Below are 19,079 nucleotides of genomic sequence, written 5' to 3'. Positions count from 1 at the left end.
CCCGATGAAGAGTAATTGTAACTGTACTGTCTGCCCTCGTGTTGTAAAGCACTGCACAGACTGTCGGCGCTATATAAATTCTGTATCATAATAATAGGTGGAAGGAAGGAGATCAGGACGGGTTATAGAGATAAGGAGGTGGAGAGGAAATAAGAGGCCTGTGTTCCTTTTAATCCATCAGAAATGAAGTAGACAGAGTTTGACACCAGGTGCCTATGAATTCAGTGCTGTATTGTCGTGTCAAAGAGATACATAGGAGCTCACTTTATTTTGGATATGTCAAAATTATTGTACCAGCACTTGACAGGGAAGGGACTAAAATAAATATTGAAAAAAAGAAAAGAATGGCTTTAAAGATTTCAAGCAACCTGACTGGGATAAGTCTGGGAGAAGTCAATAGGAATATAAAAAAGGCAACCACCTGGTGCTTAGAATAGAAGTATTTACCTTAATACTTATCTGAGCCCGATCCTGATCCAGCAATGTGCACAAGAGCAGCTGCTCTCTTGGCTCTCTCCCTTCTCATTGGTTCAGACACAGCTGCAGGACCCATTGGTGCTCCCACTGCTGTCAATCACAGCCAATGACGCGGGAGTCCTGTCAATGGACACGCAGAGCGGGGCTCGAGAGTGAGCACACACAATATCCCCAATAGAAAGCGGCTTGCTATGGGGGCATTTGGCAGGGGGTAAGAGCCCAAAACGCTGGCAAGGAACCCAAGATGAGGAGGATCGGGGCTGCTCTGTGCAAAACCATTACACAGAGCAAGCAAGTTTATTTGTTTTACTTTGTTTAACATTACTTTAACCACTTGCCTGACCGCGCACTGCAGCTTTACTGCTACAGTATCGCGTATATATACCTGATTCTGCTTTTCCGGGTAGGGGGCGCGTGGGCTGTGCTGTGATTAGCCACAGCTCAAGCCGATCAGCGGGTGCCGGCCAATGGATGACCACTGGCAACCACTGATTGTTGAGGAGGAAGACAGGACAGAGCTCTGTGTATGTAAACAATGCAGAGCTCTGTCCTATCAGCGGGGATGTGGTGTTTTTTGTTTCCCTGCGAAGCACATCCCTTAGTGAAAGTGCACACATAAACACTGGTTAGGAACACAATTAACCCTTTGATCGCCCCAGATGTTTAACCCCTTCCCATCCAGTGTTATTAGTACAGGGACAGTCCATATTATTAGCACTGCTCACTGTATCAGTGGTTCCCACAAAGTGTCAGTTTCAGATTGCCCACCATACTATTACAGGACCGATATGAGTTGCTGATCGCCGCCATTACTAGTATAAATGTAGCGCTGGTAGAGTTGTAATCTACCGCATGTTAGGTAAATTTAGTAATTTGTTCGTTAGGAAGGTTAAGTTTGCCTCTGTTCCAGCTTGGCTGACGTTTTGTGTGTTTCCGTGCTGACCGGTGGGTGTTGCTGTTATCACTGGTTAGTGTTGGAAAGGCAACGTGTTGAAGCATATGGATGCTCTTCTGTCCCAGAGACAACTTGGTGGAGGTGGTCCTCCGAGTTGCATTCTGGGCGAGGGTATTTATGGGACAGACGCCATATTTTGGGGTTTGTTACAGCCACCTGCTGGCCCTCCTGGCTGACAGGTATGCATTAAGGAGCTACCTCGTGGTCCTCCGTTCTGGAGGCCCACGATACTATGGCACAGGGGTGGGTCCAGAGGCTTCTCTGGGGCCTACCACTGCGGCAGAGGAATGGTCCTGAGCTGTCGGTCCTGTGTGACGAAGCTGGACGGCCGAGGAGATCCCAGGGGAGGACCCGTCATGGAAGGATCACACAGTGTGCTGGTCTATAGAGGGGCCTGGTGACTCGGTTGAAGGACGTATCCGAAAGTAACTATACAGCATAGTGTTGCCGGGTTGGCTTTAAGGTTCAGACACTGTGACTGACATTCATTACAGAAAATCTGATACATCCTGTGGCAGAGGATCGTACGGATTTTGTTCCCAAGCAAGTCTGTGGCAGAGACTTTGATTCGTGCTGCGTACTGGCTGCTAGGCTGGTGAGAGAGGCCTATCCAGGCGAGCAAAGAGTATGTCCCACGAGGGGAATGCATTCCATACAATATCTGAATTCTACCCGAACATTTGTTAAAAGAACCCTACAAGAAGATGTTTGAGTTTCTTCTGCAGTTTCCTTTCCGCCTCTTTCCTGCTATTTCCTAAGTCAAGTGTTTAATAAAGCATTGAAAACGTACTCCAGTGTTGGTGCTTGTGTCGTCCAGAGGTAAACTCAATGGAACCCCTAGACCCGGTGCCGGTGAAACAGAGGGAAGCAGAGTGAAGGTAACAGACCCGCTTAAACCAGCAGCTCCACCGAGAGTTATTGCTACATGAAAGAAAAAATTCCAGTATATTTACCATAGTTTGTAGACGCTATAACTTTTGCGCAAACCAATCAATATACACTTATTGGGAATTGTTTATCAAAAACATGTAGCAGAATACATATTGGCCTAAATTTATATAAATATTTTATTTATTTTTTTATTGATTTTATTGATATTAATAGTGTTTTTTTTTTTTTTTTTTGCTTTTTTTTTTGTTTTGTTTTTTACATTTTTGGTCTTTTTTCATTTATTGCGCAAAAAAATTAAAAAAAAAACCTGGGGGGATCAAATACCACCAAAAGAAAGCTCCATTTGTGGGAAAAAATTACATAAATTTAATTTGTTCACAGCGTTTCATGAAGGCGCAATTGTCAGGTTAAAATAACACAGTGCCGTATTGCAAAAAATGGCCTGGTCATGGGGGAGGGGGGTAAATCTTCTGGGGTTCAAGTGGTAAAAGCACTTGTTCAGCAAGAGGTCTGATTGCACTGCCTGACGTACAAATAAGATTCAGAAGGGACAGTTACTAGTCTGTATAGGGTCCAAAAATCTGACAAAGCCAGGTTGCAAAAAAGCAAAAATCACAACCGAAGTACTTTTAGGTTAAACATTACAACAATAACTCAACAACACAGTCATCTCCCTTTAAAAATCATGAGCGTAAGTACTGCAGCACCGCCATCACAGACTATATTGAGTAGCTGGCTCGTCGGCTGTTTTTGTCCAAGCTGTCTGCCTTCCCCCTGTGTGCGCATTTAGCCTTCTGCAAGCCTGCTGATAAGATTTCCAATCGTCTAATGAAATTGAATGGCTTTTCCGAGCTCTCTAAATAAAATTAGATTGCACTCCCTCTAGTCTTAGTCATTATCTTGTTTATCTCATTTACATTGTACAATCGGGATCAACTGTATCGATCAACTCCTAACTAATTTTCCATAGGAAAAAGCAACGTACTATTGACCTGGTGACAATGCGTTCCGGTTTTGGAGTATAGGAGCATTCAATGTTTATCTTTAAAGTGAACCTGACAGCTGCTTTACAGTGCCTTGAAAAAGTATTGATACCCCTTAAAATGTTCCACATTTTGTCATGTAACAACCAAAAAAGTAAATGTATTTTATTGGGATTTTATGTGATAGACCAACACAAAGTGTCACATAATTGTGAAGTGGAAGGAAAATGATAAATATTTTCCTTTTTTTTTTTTCAAATAAGTGAAAAGCCTGGCGTGCATTTGTATTCAGCCCCCCGGAGTCAATACTTTTGTAGAACCTCCTTTCCCTACAATTACAGCTGCAAGTCTTTTTGGGGATGTCTCTACCAGCTTTGCACATCTAGAGAGGGACATTTTTGCTCATTCTCCTTTGCAAAAAAGCTTAAGCTCTGTCAGAATGGATGGAGAGCGTCTGTGAACAGCAATTTTCAAATCTTGCTGCAGATTGTCAATTGGATTTAGGTCTGGACTTTGACTGGGCCATTCTAACACATGAATATGCTTTGATCTAAACCATTCCATTGTAGCTCTGGCTGTATGTTTAGGGTCGTTGTCCTGCTGGAAGGTGAACCTCCTCCCCAGTCTCAAGTCTTTTGCAGACTCTAACAGGTTTTCTTCTAAGATTGCCCTGTATTTGGCTCCATCCATCTTCCCATCAACTCTGACCAGCTTCCCTATCCCTGCTGATGAAAAGCATCCCCACAACATGATGCTGCCACCACCATGTTTCATGGTGGGGATGGTGTGTTCAGGGTGATGTGCAGTGTTTCGTTTTCCACCACACATAGCATTTTGCTTTAAGGCCAAAAGGTTCAATTTTGGTCTCATCTGACCAGAGCACCTTCTTCCACATGTTTGCGGTTTCCCCCACATGGCTTCTCGCAAACTGCAAATAGGACTTCTTTTGGCTTTCTTCTTGTCACTCTTCCATAAAGACCAGATTTGTGGAGAGCATGACTAATAGTTGTCCTGTGGACAGATTCTTCCACCTGAGCTGTCCTCCAGAGTTACCATGGACCTCTTGGCTGCTCCTCTGATGAATGCTCTCCTTGCCCAGCCGGTCAGTTTAGGTGGACAGCCATGTCTTGGTAGGTTTGCAGTTGTGCCATACTCTTTCCATTTTCGGATGATGGATTGAACAGTGCTCTGTGAGATGTTCAAAGCTTGGTATATTTTTTTATAATCTAAACCTGCTTTGAACTTCTCCGCAACTTTATCCCTGACCTGTCTGGTGTGCTCCTTGGCCTTCATGATGCTTTTTGTTCACTAAGGTTCTCTAACAAACCTCTGAGGGCTTCACAGAACAGCTGTATATATACTGAGATTAAATTGCACATAGGTGGACTCTATTTATTAGTTAAGTGACTTCTGAAGGCAATTGGTTCCACTAGATTTTAGTTAGGGGTTTCAGAGTAAAGGGGGCTGAATACAAATGCACACCACACTTTTCACATATTTAACCATTTATCATTTTCCTTTCACTTCACAATTATGTTCCACTTTGTGTTGGTCTATCACATAAAATCCTAATAAAATACATTTACATTTTTGGTTGTAACATGACAAAATGTGGAAAGTTTCAAGGGGTATGAATACTTTTTCAAGGCACTATCAACATTAAAAAGTGCAACCTTTGTAAGACTGGAAACCCTACTCCTGTCAGGCGCCCCTCTTAAACTGGGTTGGGTGACCACTATGATTGGCCACGGAATTCAAAGCAGAACACAGAAGGTGCTTTTTTTAAATAACATATATTTGTTAGTATCTTTTGGTGTCTGCTGTTAGGCAGGATGTTTGCTTTTAGTTGTGTCGGATTTACTTAAAGGGCAACTATGGGCAAAAAAGTAATAAAATAACACCTGTTCACTTCTCCGAGGGAAATATCAAAAAAGCAAGACATTATGAAACTATAAGTCTTCCGAGAGCAATATCTTAGTAATAAAAGGATAAGCAAGAGCAAACCATAGAGAAAGAACAAACAAAAGGAAAAGGGAAACATGATCCAGTTCTCAAGGCAATACGATACAACTCAATGGGGTTGATTTACTAAGGGCAATTTGAGTGTGCACTTTGCAAATGCAGTTGCGCTCATTTTCCCCGGAGCATAATGAATGTCGTGAAGCTTCACTTTGTAAAGAATACCTAATAGGGTGCAAGAAAAAAAAAACAAAAAAAAAACATTTTTGCTTGCACATAATTGGATGATGGAAATCAGCAGAGCTTCACTACATTCACTAAACTCTGGGGGGGAAATGAGTGCAACTGCACTTGCAAAGTGCACCGACTTTTTGCCTTTAGTAATTCAACCCTAAAGTCATATTTGCCCTAGGAGTGCCTATGTATCTTCATAGAGATCCCTCTCTCAGGGCTATATAGAAGAATGAATAGTTTAATTTAAAAAATAGTTATCCGATAACATTTATATATAAAGTGCAATTTGGATGATGAACCCATAATTCCCATGAAGAATAGAATTTTCATTTTGATAAGGTCTGGTACTTTTTCGTGAGCATGAATGTGAGTATTAGGGCTGCAACTAATGATTATTTTCATAATCGATTAGTTGGCCAATTATTGTTTCAATTAATCGATTAATCAGTTAATAACCTTAAAAAAAAGTGTGGTATATAATTTAGTTAATATGTAAAGTTTAAAAAAGGCAATTTATTCCTAAATATCTTTATACGCAGGGGTAAATATAAATAACTATATGGTTAGGAAGTAAAATATTTAATCCTCTTTGAGAATAACAGACAGAAGAGATATACTCTATATACTATTCGAGGTTGAATCTGGACTCAGATCAAATTTTTTTATTTAAAGAAAAAAAAAATTCTAGACTGTTTTGCAGATTTTCAAACAGAACTGTAATATTACAGTACATGCTTTTCTGCAGCTTTCTCATTGAAGTATATTGAACCAAAAAAGCACCGTTTTGCATTGAAAAAGGTCCTTGACCCTTTCCAAATACACAGCAGCTGAAAAAAAGCATAGATGTGAACGTTAAATGAACTGTAGTACATTTCTGCAAAAAGCACCAAAAAACACATGGGTGGGAACCAGGCCTAAGACATTTAGTAACATAATGGAGTTAAAAAAAAAAATAAAAAATTCATTTTTTTACTGTGCAACAGTGAAAGTAATATTTACAGTAGAGATTATTTGCTCTTTTTGTACTATAAAAGGCTAATTTTAGCTTTTTAAACCCCATTATGTTACTGGCCGATTAATCGATTATGAAAATAGTAATCGATTAATTTCATAATCGATTAGTTGTCGATTAATCGATTAGTTGTTTCAGCCCTAGTGAGTATGTCCTCTCTTTAAAGTGCTTGTGTCGTTGTGTATTTTGCAATTTCCTGTATATGTAATTCTTACCTCTTTGCTGCAGTGGTTCTGCTAGACCTATCACATGTGGTGTTTGGCTTCTGTGCTCACCTTTGGTCATCGCCTGCTACACTTTGGGTTTCTATTTCCTTCCCTTCTATCACTTTCTGGCCCATCTTTAATCTGCTTCCCTATATAAGACGTGCTCAATGTAGCCCATGTTGCCTGAGCAACTTCCTAGTTCTCTGAGCTCTTGTTTGCCTAGTGTTCTGTGTATTCAGTGTCATTGACTTTCTGTGTACCAACCCCGGCTTCATCTTCTAGTTGTGCTTGCCGCCTGCCCTGACTTGGGCTTGTTTCCTGGATTTTGTCTCCTGCCACCTGTACTCTGCATACGTGGTCTCCGTATCATCAGCTGGGCGTACCTGGGGGGTCACAACCTGATTCCACCTTGCTGCAAAGTCCATCCCCATTATCAGGGGCCCTGATGAAGAAGCAGGCTGGAGCTTAGACTCTGTGCCCTGGGTAACCTGAGGTTGGCATTCTACAAGGACTCACTACCATAGAAACCTGACAGGTTGTAAACCCTTACATTAACCTAATGAGGTACATAGTCTCAGGTGATACAGAGATGAAACAAATCCTACTCCATAAGTTGTACCTTTTTTATCTGCAGCCCTCTGTCCTCCACATTTGTTCAATGTCCAGCATTTTCATATTTCATAGCTGCAGAAGGCTGAGGTGGGGATCTTATGTCCGACACTGCACAGCATAGAGCAGGTAGCTGAGTGTAATCTGAGACTTGTGTTGAGGGATTGGACACACTCTCCACTACACAGTCCCATAGGAAAATATGCACAGCTGAGCCTGTTAGTTACATGTTGTGGGGTCGGGGGCATCTCCTGGGATTGAATCGTCATAAACTGTCAGAAGGCGGTAGAGATAAGCTCATTTGTTTGGTGAGACTTTTCATGTGGACCCGTCTTTTTGAACCTTGGGTTCCACCAGTGTTTAAATTGATCCAGATTGGTCGTTTTGTGAAAATTTAGACAAAATTCAAGACAGAGCAACCCTTGAAATAACTTTCCGGGCTTGAGGAAACATTACTTTATCTACAACTCATGATACATTAGTGTGATGGTCAGGGGAAGAATGCTCCTTACACTTGTGGTTATTGGGAAAAATGACCCCTTACTGATAGCTAAAAAGATGAATGGTGGGAACTTATCTGAGAGGATAAATTGCTCGAGGAACCGATAGCAACCTCTGTAGGAACCCTGGTTGAGGATGCTGGGAGCCCCAATACCCCTGTCAATCACCAATATACATTTTTTTTTGCTTTGTTTCGTTTTTTTTTTAAAACGCCTTCCCAACCGGCCTATAGCAGAAAGACGGCCAGGTGGTGGCTTTACCCTTCTGATGGAAATGGTATGACGCGCCCCATCGTACAATGTAGTGCCCCTCAGACATTACCGATCAGGATAAGGAGCCGATGACGTAGGCTCTTTACCATGTGATTAGCTTTGTCCAATCACTGCTGATTACATGTAAAAAATTGCTGGTTCTTGGCATTTCTTTTCCTCAGCGCTGTCAGTGTCTGAGGAAAGGAAAGCCAATCACCATAGACATTTACACTGATCATCAGTGCACCCCCATCAGTGCCAATCAGTGAAGAAACATTTTTACTTTGTAAAATTGTATAACAGAAACAAAGAAAAAGGTGTTTTTTATTTTCAAAATTTTCGTTTTTTGTTTAGAAAAAAAATGAATAACCCAGCGGTGATTAAATTTCACCAAAAGAAAGTTCTATCTGTTTAAAAAAAAATGATAACAATTTCATATGGGTACAGTGTTGACCGCGCAATTGTCATTTAACTGGTTGCCGACCAGCCGCTGCAGTTTTACCTCAGCAAAATGTCACAGCTGGGCGAAACAACGTTACCTTACATCGCTTCACCTTTTGGCCACTAGGGGTGCCACTAGGGGCGCGCGCGCCTGGAGCCGATGCGAGGGCCCGGCGGGCGCGATGACCGCCGGGCACCAGCAATCGCTCATGACAGAGCGAGAACCGGGATCTGTGTGTGTAAACACACAGATCCCGGTTCTCTCAGGGGAGAGGAGAAAGATTGTGTGTTCTACTATGTATGAACACCGATCTCTCTCTCCTCCTAGACAGTCCCATCCCCCCTACAGTTAGGGAACACAGTTAACCCCTTGATCGCCCCCTAGTGTTAACCTCTTCCTTGCCAGTGACATTTATACAGCGATCAGTGCATTTTTATAGCACTGATCGCTGTATAATTGTCAGTGGTCCCAAAAATGTGTCAAGTGTCCAATTTTTCTGCCGCAATATCGCAGTCCCAATAAAAATCGCAGATCGGCGTCATTACTAGTAAAAAAAAAAAATTATAATAAACATGTCATAAATCTGTCCTCTATTTTGTATACTCTATAACTTTTGCGCAAACCTACTAATATATGCTAATTGTGATTTATTTTTATTTTTTTACCAAAAATATGTAGAAGACTACATATCGGCCTAAACTGAGGAAAAAATTAGTTTTTTTGAAAAAAAAAAATGTGGGATATTTATTATAGCAAAAAGTTAAAGGTATTGTGTTTTTTTTCAAAGTTTATAAGGCAAAAAATAAAAACTGCAGAGGTTATCAAATACCACCAAAAGAAAGCTCTATTTGTGCGTTTTTTTTTTTTATACTGTATACAGTACAAAAAAAAGAAAGAGCAAAAACGCAAAACGTGGTATAAACGCGGTACTTGCGTTTTCGGATGCGGGTCCATTGAATTCTATTGCATGCAAAACGCTGCATTTTGCATGAAAAAAAAGTCCCCGACCCTTTCCAGAAACCCAGAGGCACAAAAATGCATTGATGTGAACATGTTCCATAGGAACCCATGTTAAAAAATTCCCATGCATTTCTGCAAAATGCATCAAAAAACGCATTAGTGTGAATCGAGCCTAAGACTTGTCACGCAAGAAGCAGCAGTAAGGCTGCTGTCACACTGGGGAGGGTGTTGACGGTAAAACGCCGCTAGTTTTAGCGGTGCTTTACTGCCGTCTTAGCAGCGCTATTCGGCCTCTTTTAACCCCCCGCTAGTGGCCGAATAAAGGGTTAAATGTGCCCGTGTAGCAGCGCCGCTGCCAAAACGCTTTGCGGGCGCTTTGGCAGTGGTGCCCATTCATTTCAATGGGCAGGAGTGGTATACACCGCCCCTCCACCGCCCCAAAGATGCTGCTTGCAGGACTGTTTTTAACGTCCTGCCAGCGCAGCGCCCCAGTGTGAAAGCCCAAGTGCAGGGGAGGCATTTTCCAGGCGTTATTTTTAGCCCAAAAGAGCCTGAAAAACACCCCAGTGTGAAAGGGGTCTAAAGGACAACCACTGTGCAGCACTGCAAAGCAGAAAGCTGCACCTAATCATAAAAATGCATATGTAATTACAGACATTTACCTCTTGTACTGGTATGGTATATAATTAAAAGGTATACCTCAAAACAAGGATTTTGAAACATTAGCACACATGGATATGGCTATATGCATCAAGCCTAGCTATTTTACATATATATCTAAAAAGAAAAAAAAATGGCTTTGTAATACAAGGTCACATATTATAAAATTGAAATAGAGAACATTAATAAGAAAAAGGATGGTGTATGATGTCACAGAGAGGATATATAAATATGAGAATGTCATCCAACAAGGGCACACTGCCAATCATCTGGGCTATTTGGATGCATCTTCTCTTCACTTGTATCTGAAATCTGGCTGTCTGTCGGCATGAATTTGTGTTTGCTAAATGAGATCCTGCCATCTCTGATAAATGGATTTATATACATTTTGCAGCAGTTAGGAGTATATTTACTGGACAAAATACATATGTAACTGTATTCTTGGATTATTCCATCGACCCCTAGAATGCTCCCAGATTGCAGCTGTCATGATATGATATTTATGAGATGGTCTCTGACTGAGTTCCAGGTAGAAGGCCAGTTTGCCAGTTACCTGGCCAGGTATAATCGATCAGCATTCGCTGTGTTGTCACTGGAATCTCTGGTGCTTGACACCCTTTTACAAACAGAATGCAACAATTACAGGTCCACTTAGTACAGCTGGAAATGAGCCGAGTGCTCTCAGCTGCAAACTTGTCATGAAGGCAATCTGGTTGTATTTTATATATATATATATATATATATATATATATATATATATATATATACACACAGTGTCTCACAAAAGTGAGTACACCCCTCACATTTTTGTAAATATTTATTATACCTTTTCATGTGATAACACTGAAGAAATGACACTTTGCTACAATGTAAAGTAGTGAGTGTACAGCTTGTATAACAGTGTAAATTTGCTGTCCCCTCAAAATAACTCAACACACAGCCATTAATGTCTAAGCTGCTGCCAACAAAAGTGAGTACACCCCTAAGTGAAAATGTCCAAATTGGGCCCAAAGTGTCAATATTTTGTGTGGCCACCATTATTTTCCAGCACTGCCTTAACCCTCTTGGGCATGAAGTTCACCAAAGCTTCACAGGTTGCCACTGGAGTCCTCTTCCACTCCTCCATGATGACATCACGGAGCTGGTGGATGTTCGGCAACTTGCGCTCCTCCACCTAACGTTTAAGGATGCCCCACAGATGCTCAATAGGGTTTAGGTCTGGAGACATGCTTGGCCAGTCCATCACCTTTACCCTCAGCTTCTTTAGCAAGGCAATAGTCATCTTGGAGGTGTGTTTGGGGTGGTTATCATGTTGGAATACTGCCCTGCGGCCCAGTCTCCGAAGGGAAGGGGATCATGCTCTGCTTCAGTATGTTACAGTACATGTTGGCATTCATGGTTCCCTCAATGAACTGTAGCTCCCCAGTGCCGGCAGCACTCATGCATCTCCAGACCATGACACTCCCACCACCATGCTTGACTTTAGGCAAGACACACTTGTCTTTGTACTCCTCACCTGGTTGCCGCCACACACACTTGACACCATTTTAACCGAATACCTTTATCTTGGTCTTATCAGACCACAGGACATGGTTCCAGTAATCCATGTCCTTAGTCTGCTTGTCTTCAGCAAACTGTTGGCAGGCTTTCTTGTGCATCATCTTTAGAAGAGACTTCCTTCTGGGACCACAGCCATGCAGAGCAATTTGATGCAGTGTGCGGCGTATGGTCTGAGCACTGACAGGCTGACCCCCCAACCACTTCAACCTCTGCAGCAATGCATCTATTTCCCAAAGACAACCTCTGTATATGACGCTGAGCACGTGCACTCAACCATGGCGAGGCCTGTTCTGAGTGGTAACTGAACCTGTCCTGTTAAACCGCTGTATGGTCTTGGCCACCGTGCTGTAGCTCAGTTTCAGGGTCTTGGCAATCTTCTTATAGCCTAGGCCATGTTTATGTAGAGCAACAATTCTTTTTTTTTTTTAGATCAACAGAGTTCTTTGCCATGAGGTGCCATTTTGAACTTCCAGTAACCAGTATGAGAGTGATAGTGATAACACCAAATTTAACACACCTACTCCCAATTCACAACTTAGACCTTGTAACACTAACGAGTCAAATGACACCAGGGAGGGAAAAAGAACAAAATTGATACCTAATATGATGTTGGGCCACCTTTGACATCCAAAATTACCTTGAATTCTCCAGGAAATTGACAAATATAAATCTTAGATGGTTGATAATGGAAAAATCTGGGTCACAATCCTGCACAATGTCCTTTTGTCTCTTTTGGTCAGTTGACCATGTCAACCGCGCTTATGCTTATTAGACAATGTTTCACCTTAAACTGTATATGCCGTCATAAACTTTGATACTGTACCTCACAACACCGCAAATAAATTGCCAACTTCAGTCACACAGGCACCAGCTATGCCCGCACCAGCAATTTGCCCTCTTTGAAACTCAGTAAGTTCTGACATGACTCCAAAATAAAAAATATCAAACAATCCCATATACCCAATCCTATACTCAGTTGATCCAGAGGAAGTCGAAAAACCCCAGCAAAGCATGATCCAGTTTGCTACAGCAGGGGAATAAAATCCTTCCTGACCCCCAAGAGGCAATCAGATTTTCCCTGGATTAACTTTACCTATAAATGTTAGTACCCAGTTATATTGTGTGCATTTAGGAAAGTATCCAGGCCTTTCTTAAAGCAATCTACTGAGCTGGCCAGAACCACCTCTGGAGGGAGTCTATACCACATTTTCACAGCTCTTATTGTGAAGAAACCTTTCTGTATTTGGAGATGAAATCTTTTTTCCTCTAGGCGTAAAGAGTGCCCCCTTGTCCTCTGTGTTGACCGTAAAGTGAATAACTCAACACCAAGTTCACTATATGGACCCCTTATATATTTGTACATGTTGGTCCAGGTGCTTTAGCAACCTTAATCTCCTCTTCTCAAGACAGAATAAATTCTGTTCCTCTAATCTTTTCTCATAGCTGAGTTCCTCCATACCTCTTATCAGTTTGGTTGCCCTTCTCTGCACTTTCTCCAGTTCCCCGATTATCCTTTTTGAGAACTGGTGCCCAAAACTGAACTGAATATTCCAGATGAGGTCTAACTAATGATTTTTACATGGGCAAAATGATAGCTCTCTCTATGGAGTCCATACCTCTCCTAATACAAGAAAGGACTTTGCTCGCTTTGGAAACCGCAGCTTGGCATTGCATGCTATTATTGAGCTTATGATCTACCAAAACCCCAAGATCCTTCTCCACTATGGATTCCCCCAGTTGTACTCCCCCTAGTATGTATGATGCATGCATATTCTTAGCCCTCAAGTGCATAACTTTACATTTCTCAACATCAAACCTCATCTGCCACATAGTCGCCCAATTAGACAGTGCATTGAGGTCGGCTTGTAAATTGGAGACATCCTGTAAGGACGTTATTCCACTGCATAGCTTGGTGTCATCTGCAAAGACTGAAATGGTACTTTTAATCCCAGACCCAATATCGTTTTTAAGGATATTAAAAGGTAAGGGTCCCAACACTGAACCTTGGGGTACACCACTGATAACCTTAGACCATTCAAAGTAAGAATCATTAACCTCTACTCTCTGAATTCTGTCTTTAAGCCAGTTTTCTATCCATTTAAACTGCTATTTCCAAGCCTGTAGACTTTACCTTACACATAAGCCGTGTGTGGGGAACTGTGTGAAATGCTTTTGCAAAATCCAAGTATACCACATCCACAGCCACTCCTCTGTCCGAGGTTTTACTTACTTCTTCATAACAATAAATCAGATTTGTTTGACAACTTCTGTCTTTCGTGAACCAATGCTGTCTGTTGCTTAAAATATTTTTTTCCAGCAAGAACTTCTCTATGTGGTCTTTAATTAAACTCTCCAGTATCTTCCTGACTATAGAAGTTAAACTAACAGGTCATTAGTTACTTGGTAGACTTTGTTCACTTTTTAAATCCATTGGCCCTACACCAATCCAGTGGTACCATGTTTGTCATTAACGAGTCCCTAAAAATTAGATACAATGGCTTTGAAATGACAGAGCTCAATTATTTTAGGATCTGTGGGTGGATGCCATCTGGTCCAGGTGCTTTATCGACTTTTATTCTGTCTAAATCTTTCTGGACCATATCACTTTTGAGCCATTTTGGATCATTTGGGGCCGTGTCACTACCACCCCTATTATGGACATGAGCTCCCCCAGGCTCCTTTGTATACACAGAACTGAAGAATGTAATTAATACATTTGCCTTTTCTTTGTCCCCAGTCACCTACTCTAGATTATTTTATAAAGGGCCTACATGCTCAGACCTGACCTTTTTATTATTAATATATTTGAAGATTTTTGGGGGGTTTGTCCTACTATCTTTTGCAATCTGTCCAGAGCACATGCAGGCATCATTCCGGTATCAACATTTTCAGCCGCCGACTCCCTTTACAGTGGAAGTGATTTGAGTTGCTATATAGCCACTCGATCACTTCTACAGGTGACCGATGGGGCTGACTCCCACTCCCTCCTCTGTCACTGCCTTTCCCAGGCTCGCCCGTCTGATCTGGGAACCGGGACAGCTGTGACCGGCGGCATTCCGTGGACTGAACAGAGAGTGGAACTAAGATTAGAATCTGGAAGCAATAAGGATTTTGTCACTTCCAGCTTCAGTTTATTGTTTACAAGCCATTACTGGCTTGTACAGGCATCTGTTCAACATCATCTCAAGCAAAAAAAATCAATAAAAAAAAACATTTTTAGGTACCGTAGTTTGGCGCAGTTCTACGGGCGTACTCAATTTTAAAGATTACATGATTGGCATCTATTTACTCGGCATAGCATCATCTTTTATAGTTCACCAAATTATTGGGTATTATATTGTGTACACTAAAACCGCTGCGCAAATCCCGCGTATGACGGACTGCCTGGCACCCAGCCTGGTTGCTTCTGCCAAGATACAGCTTCCTCCACTCTGGAACCAGGAACCAGGTATTATAGCTGAGAATTGCATCCAAGAAGTAGACAACACTAGCTTAGGTGCAAACAGTAACTGATTTCATTGTAAGTTCACATAGAATATATACCACACAAAATCATGTAAGAGCTTGAGCACATTATTCTAAACAATGCAAACTGTAAACCGTAATATCAGTACATCTAATTGTACATCTAATGTACAGCTAGCATAAACAGTAAGCTAATCAACAGCCAAACACCCAGACATGGCTTTGATTAATCAGGGATACCACAATAGTTTGGTAAGGAGGTGAAGTGAACACAATACTAGCAGTCAGACTGCAACAATAGGTGACTGAATTAACAATGGGAGGTCACACCTAGGAGGCAAACAATGGGAAATTATACAAGGTAAACACACCTTAATAAACAGATTGCACATAGCAGAAGGAGACCTCAGCATCAGGTTTTTCTTTTGTTTTTTTTGTATAGAAATACTAATTTATTGTCACATATCCTGACAAAATATTGAAAACATTATAAATAGATGTTAAAACAACTGGTGATCACAACACAAACTTGGGTACAAATTTCTGATATTTCGACGCATTTTGAAATGCTCTCTTCTTCAAAGGCACAGAGAAGGTACAAAAGCTGAAAAATAGATAAAAGAACATCACAACTATTCCTGTATTTAGAAAACAATTTAATTGATTATTTTGTGGAAGCATTAAACAGGAATTCTGATCAGTTCTGTGGGATACAACTACAATTGTATGCTATTTTTCTTCAGTTGTAACAGATTAGCTCTATAGCTTCTTTTCTGGTTAGCATCAGGTTGTTTTAAGATGATTATAATCTTCTGCTTAGAGTCTCTGAGTCTGAGGGGGGTTGAAGCAGTCATTGTTGGTTTGGGCATAGAGGCCCCAAATCTGTATCCAGGTACTAGTTTCCCAGAGTCTGTGTGTTTTCAGAGAGACATGGAGACCCAAATCTGAAGCAAAATCACTCCTAAAGGTCTCCCAGGCACACACCTCCCAAAGAATAGAGCTCCCTCAAAAGCCAGGGCCCATAGACAGTAGGCTCAAGAGGCTACCCTGCAGTCCTCTCCAAAAGCCCCTGTCCCGGTTGGGTCTGTCACGCCATGTGACATAAAAAATTGAGTCTCGCGCCTTTTTTTTTAATTCTCTAGGGTCTCTGCTTTAAAAAGAAAAAATATAATGTTTGGGGGTTCTAGGTCATTTTCTAGCAACAAAATAAAAATGCAGATTTTTAGATGTATGACAGAAATGTCAAAAGATAGCAATACCACTAGGATAACCTTACAGATCTAGTGATATTTTTCCACTATACTCAGCTATAAAAACACAGTACATATTTCCCCACTCGGTCCAAAAAGAAAAAAAAAAACCTGTATACTTTAGTTATCAAACTAGTATGTTGTCTCATATTACATTAAGCACATGTCCTTTCCAGCCCTGGTTCAGATGCAATTAAAGCTTAGCGGGGTTCTCCTTTAATATGTGCACCGTGCAGCCAGTCAGAGTAATAGTACCTGAAAGTTAATTATTTGCAGTAACTGAGCAGGGATCTGGCAGAGAGGAGTGCCGGAGAGCTTTGTAGATTACAGTAGGCCAAGCACATCATTCCAGGGCTTATTAACAGGCACAGAGAGGTGATGTGTACAGCATAAAGATTTCACCGTGTAATGAGACTGAGGATGGCAACATATATTTCCAGCACAGTGACCTTTCTGAAACTCATTGTACAATATTGAAATATATAACACTTTGCTTGTCCTTTTCCAGTGCCGGATTATTGCTCTAGTACTTTGCTTGTGTCTTTTTTTTTTTTTCTTCTTCTTTTGTGATTTTTTTCTTTTTTTTGTATTGCCTGCTTGCTGAAGTGTCCCCTTTCATTATAAAATCCAAGTGATATTAAACCTTCAATTAAAAAAAAAAAAAGAAATATGTTGTACTTACCTGCTCTGCGTAATGGTTTTGCACAGAGCTGCCCAGATCCTCTTTTTCTGGGGTCCCCCACTGGCGCTCCTGGCTCTTCCTGCTTGCTGGGGGGCGGGTTCTTGTATGGGCTCGCTCCCGAGGACTGCTGGCTGCATCCATAGACACCCACCCCCTACTCCAGGGATATGCAATTAGCGGACCTCCAGCTGTTGCAGAACTACAAGTCCCATGAGGCATAGCAAGACACTGACAGCCACAAGCATGACATGCAGAGGCAGAGGCATGATGGGGTTTGTAGTTTTGCAGCAGCTGGAGGTCCCCTAATTGCATATCCCTGCCCTACTCCATTGTCATGTGGCTCCCACTGCTAACATTCAACCTAATGAGGAGGGAGAGTCGCTGCTCTCTTGCATAGCGCTGGATCGAAGTCGGGCTTTGGTAACTATAGGAGGGGGCTTGGAGGGGGAGGGATCCTGGACACACAGTTTTTACCTTAATGCAAAGAATGCTTTAAGGTAAAAAAAAAAAAATCGTTGTGGCTTTCTAAAGAAAGCCATTTGACCTCCGGAAGATTAACCCCCTTCCTGACCAGGCCATTTTTTGCGACACGGCACTGCATTACTTTAACTGACAATTTCGCGGTCATGAGACGCTGTACCCAAATAAAATGTATGTCCTTTTTTCTTACAAATAGAGCTTTCTTTTGGTGGTATTTAATCGCCTTTCCGTTCTTAATTTTTTTGTGCTGTAAACAAAAAAAAGACAGACAAATTTGAAAAAAAATACTATTAACTTTCTGGTATAAAACATATCCAATAAAAATTTGAAAAAAAAAATCAAATTTCTTCATAAATTTAGGCCAATATGTATTCTGCTACATGTTTTCGGTTAAAAAAAATCCCAATAAGCGTATATTGATTGGTTTGCGCAAAAATTATTGCGTCTACAAACTATGGGATATTTTTATTTTATTTTTTTTACCAGTAATGGCGGCGATCAGCGACTTATAGCGGGACTGCAACATCAGGGGTGATCTAACTGTGTGCCTAGCCTGTGTTTTACTATACTGTGGGAGTTGCTTTTACTAGGGGAAGAGAAGGAATTTATTCTCTGCTTTGCAGGGACATGAATTTCATTTCTTCCCTCCTGTCAGAAATGTTTACATAGGCAGACCGCTGTTCTGCCTCTCTCCTCGATGATCGGCGGGTGCTGGCGGACATCGAGTCCGCGGTTACTAGCACTTAGCTCTCGCTGTGTATGATCACAACGCGAGCGAACCGCCGGTGGCACACATGTGTGCCCCCTACCCACAAGAACCGGTTCACGTATATGTACATGATCCGGCGCACAAGTGCCACCCTGTATCAGTAAAACTGCTTTAGGGCGGACTTTAGGTGGTTAAAATACCTCTTATGGAAATAGTCTGATACAATGAATAAATTGTCTTTTTTTTATGTACAGTTTGCATTATTTGGGTTTTCTTAGATCATTGTACATAAATCACATTCTCCATGCTTTTATCAGGTTTGTAACGCCTAAAACATGACCCTAACCTCTGTAGACTTTGTACATAAGGAACAAAAGGCAGGGTGCTATTTAAAAAAAGCAGTCATGTGAAAACATAAATGAATAAATAAGTGCACTCCATAGAAATAGACTTATTTATTATATTTGAACAAAAATATGATTATATGTAATGATGTTGTGTAGAAAAGTAAGTACACTCTTGGCCTCAAAAGCTGATGTTGCCACAGTTGCAGAAATTACTTTTTTATCTTTTTATTTAGTACAGCCATTTTTGGTATATTTGCTAGTGTGCTTCAGGTCATTATCATTTTAAAAAAAAATCAATTTCCTGTTTAACTTTAAGGGATTTCTCCACTTCGTGGAAAAAAGAAATTGCAAATAAAAGAAGCTATAGCATGTACAATTGCAGCACAAGTCATATTGTATTTGAATGTTCTTAAAAACGACCTTTTCTTTTCAATCTGCAGCGCTGT

The 19,079-nt window shown here is 41.2% G+C and overlaps 1 protein-coding gene across 5 annotated transcripts in view; it reads left to right on the top strand.

Moving 5' to 3' along the window:
- The window catches only part of PHF14 (PHD finger protein 14), a 368,482-nt gene that overhangs the window by 224,384 nt on the left and 125,019 nt on the right, over window positions 1-19,079 (top strand). The gene's annotated exons all lie outside the window — the stretch shown is intronic.

The sequence above is a fragment of the Aquarana catesbeiana genome, linkage group LG05 (assembly GCF_042186555.1).
Source record: "Aquarana catesbeiana isolate 2022-GZ linkage group LG05, ASM4218655v1, whole genome shotgun sequence".
In the NCBI taxonomy this organism is placed as follows: domain Eukaryota; kingdom Metazoa; phylum Chordata; class Amphibia; order Anura; family Ranidae; genus Aquarana; species Aquarana catesbeiana.
Note: the sequence above shows the minus strand (reverse complement) of the source record. Positions and strands in the feature narration are given on the sequence as shown.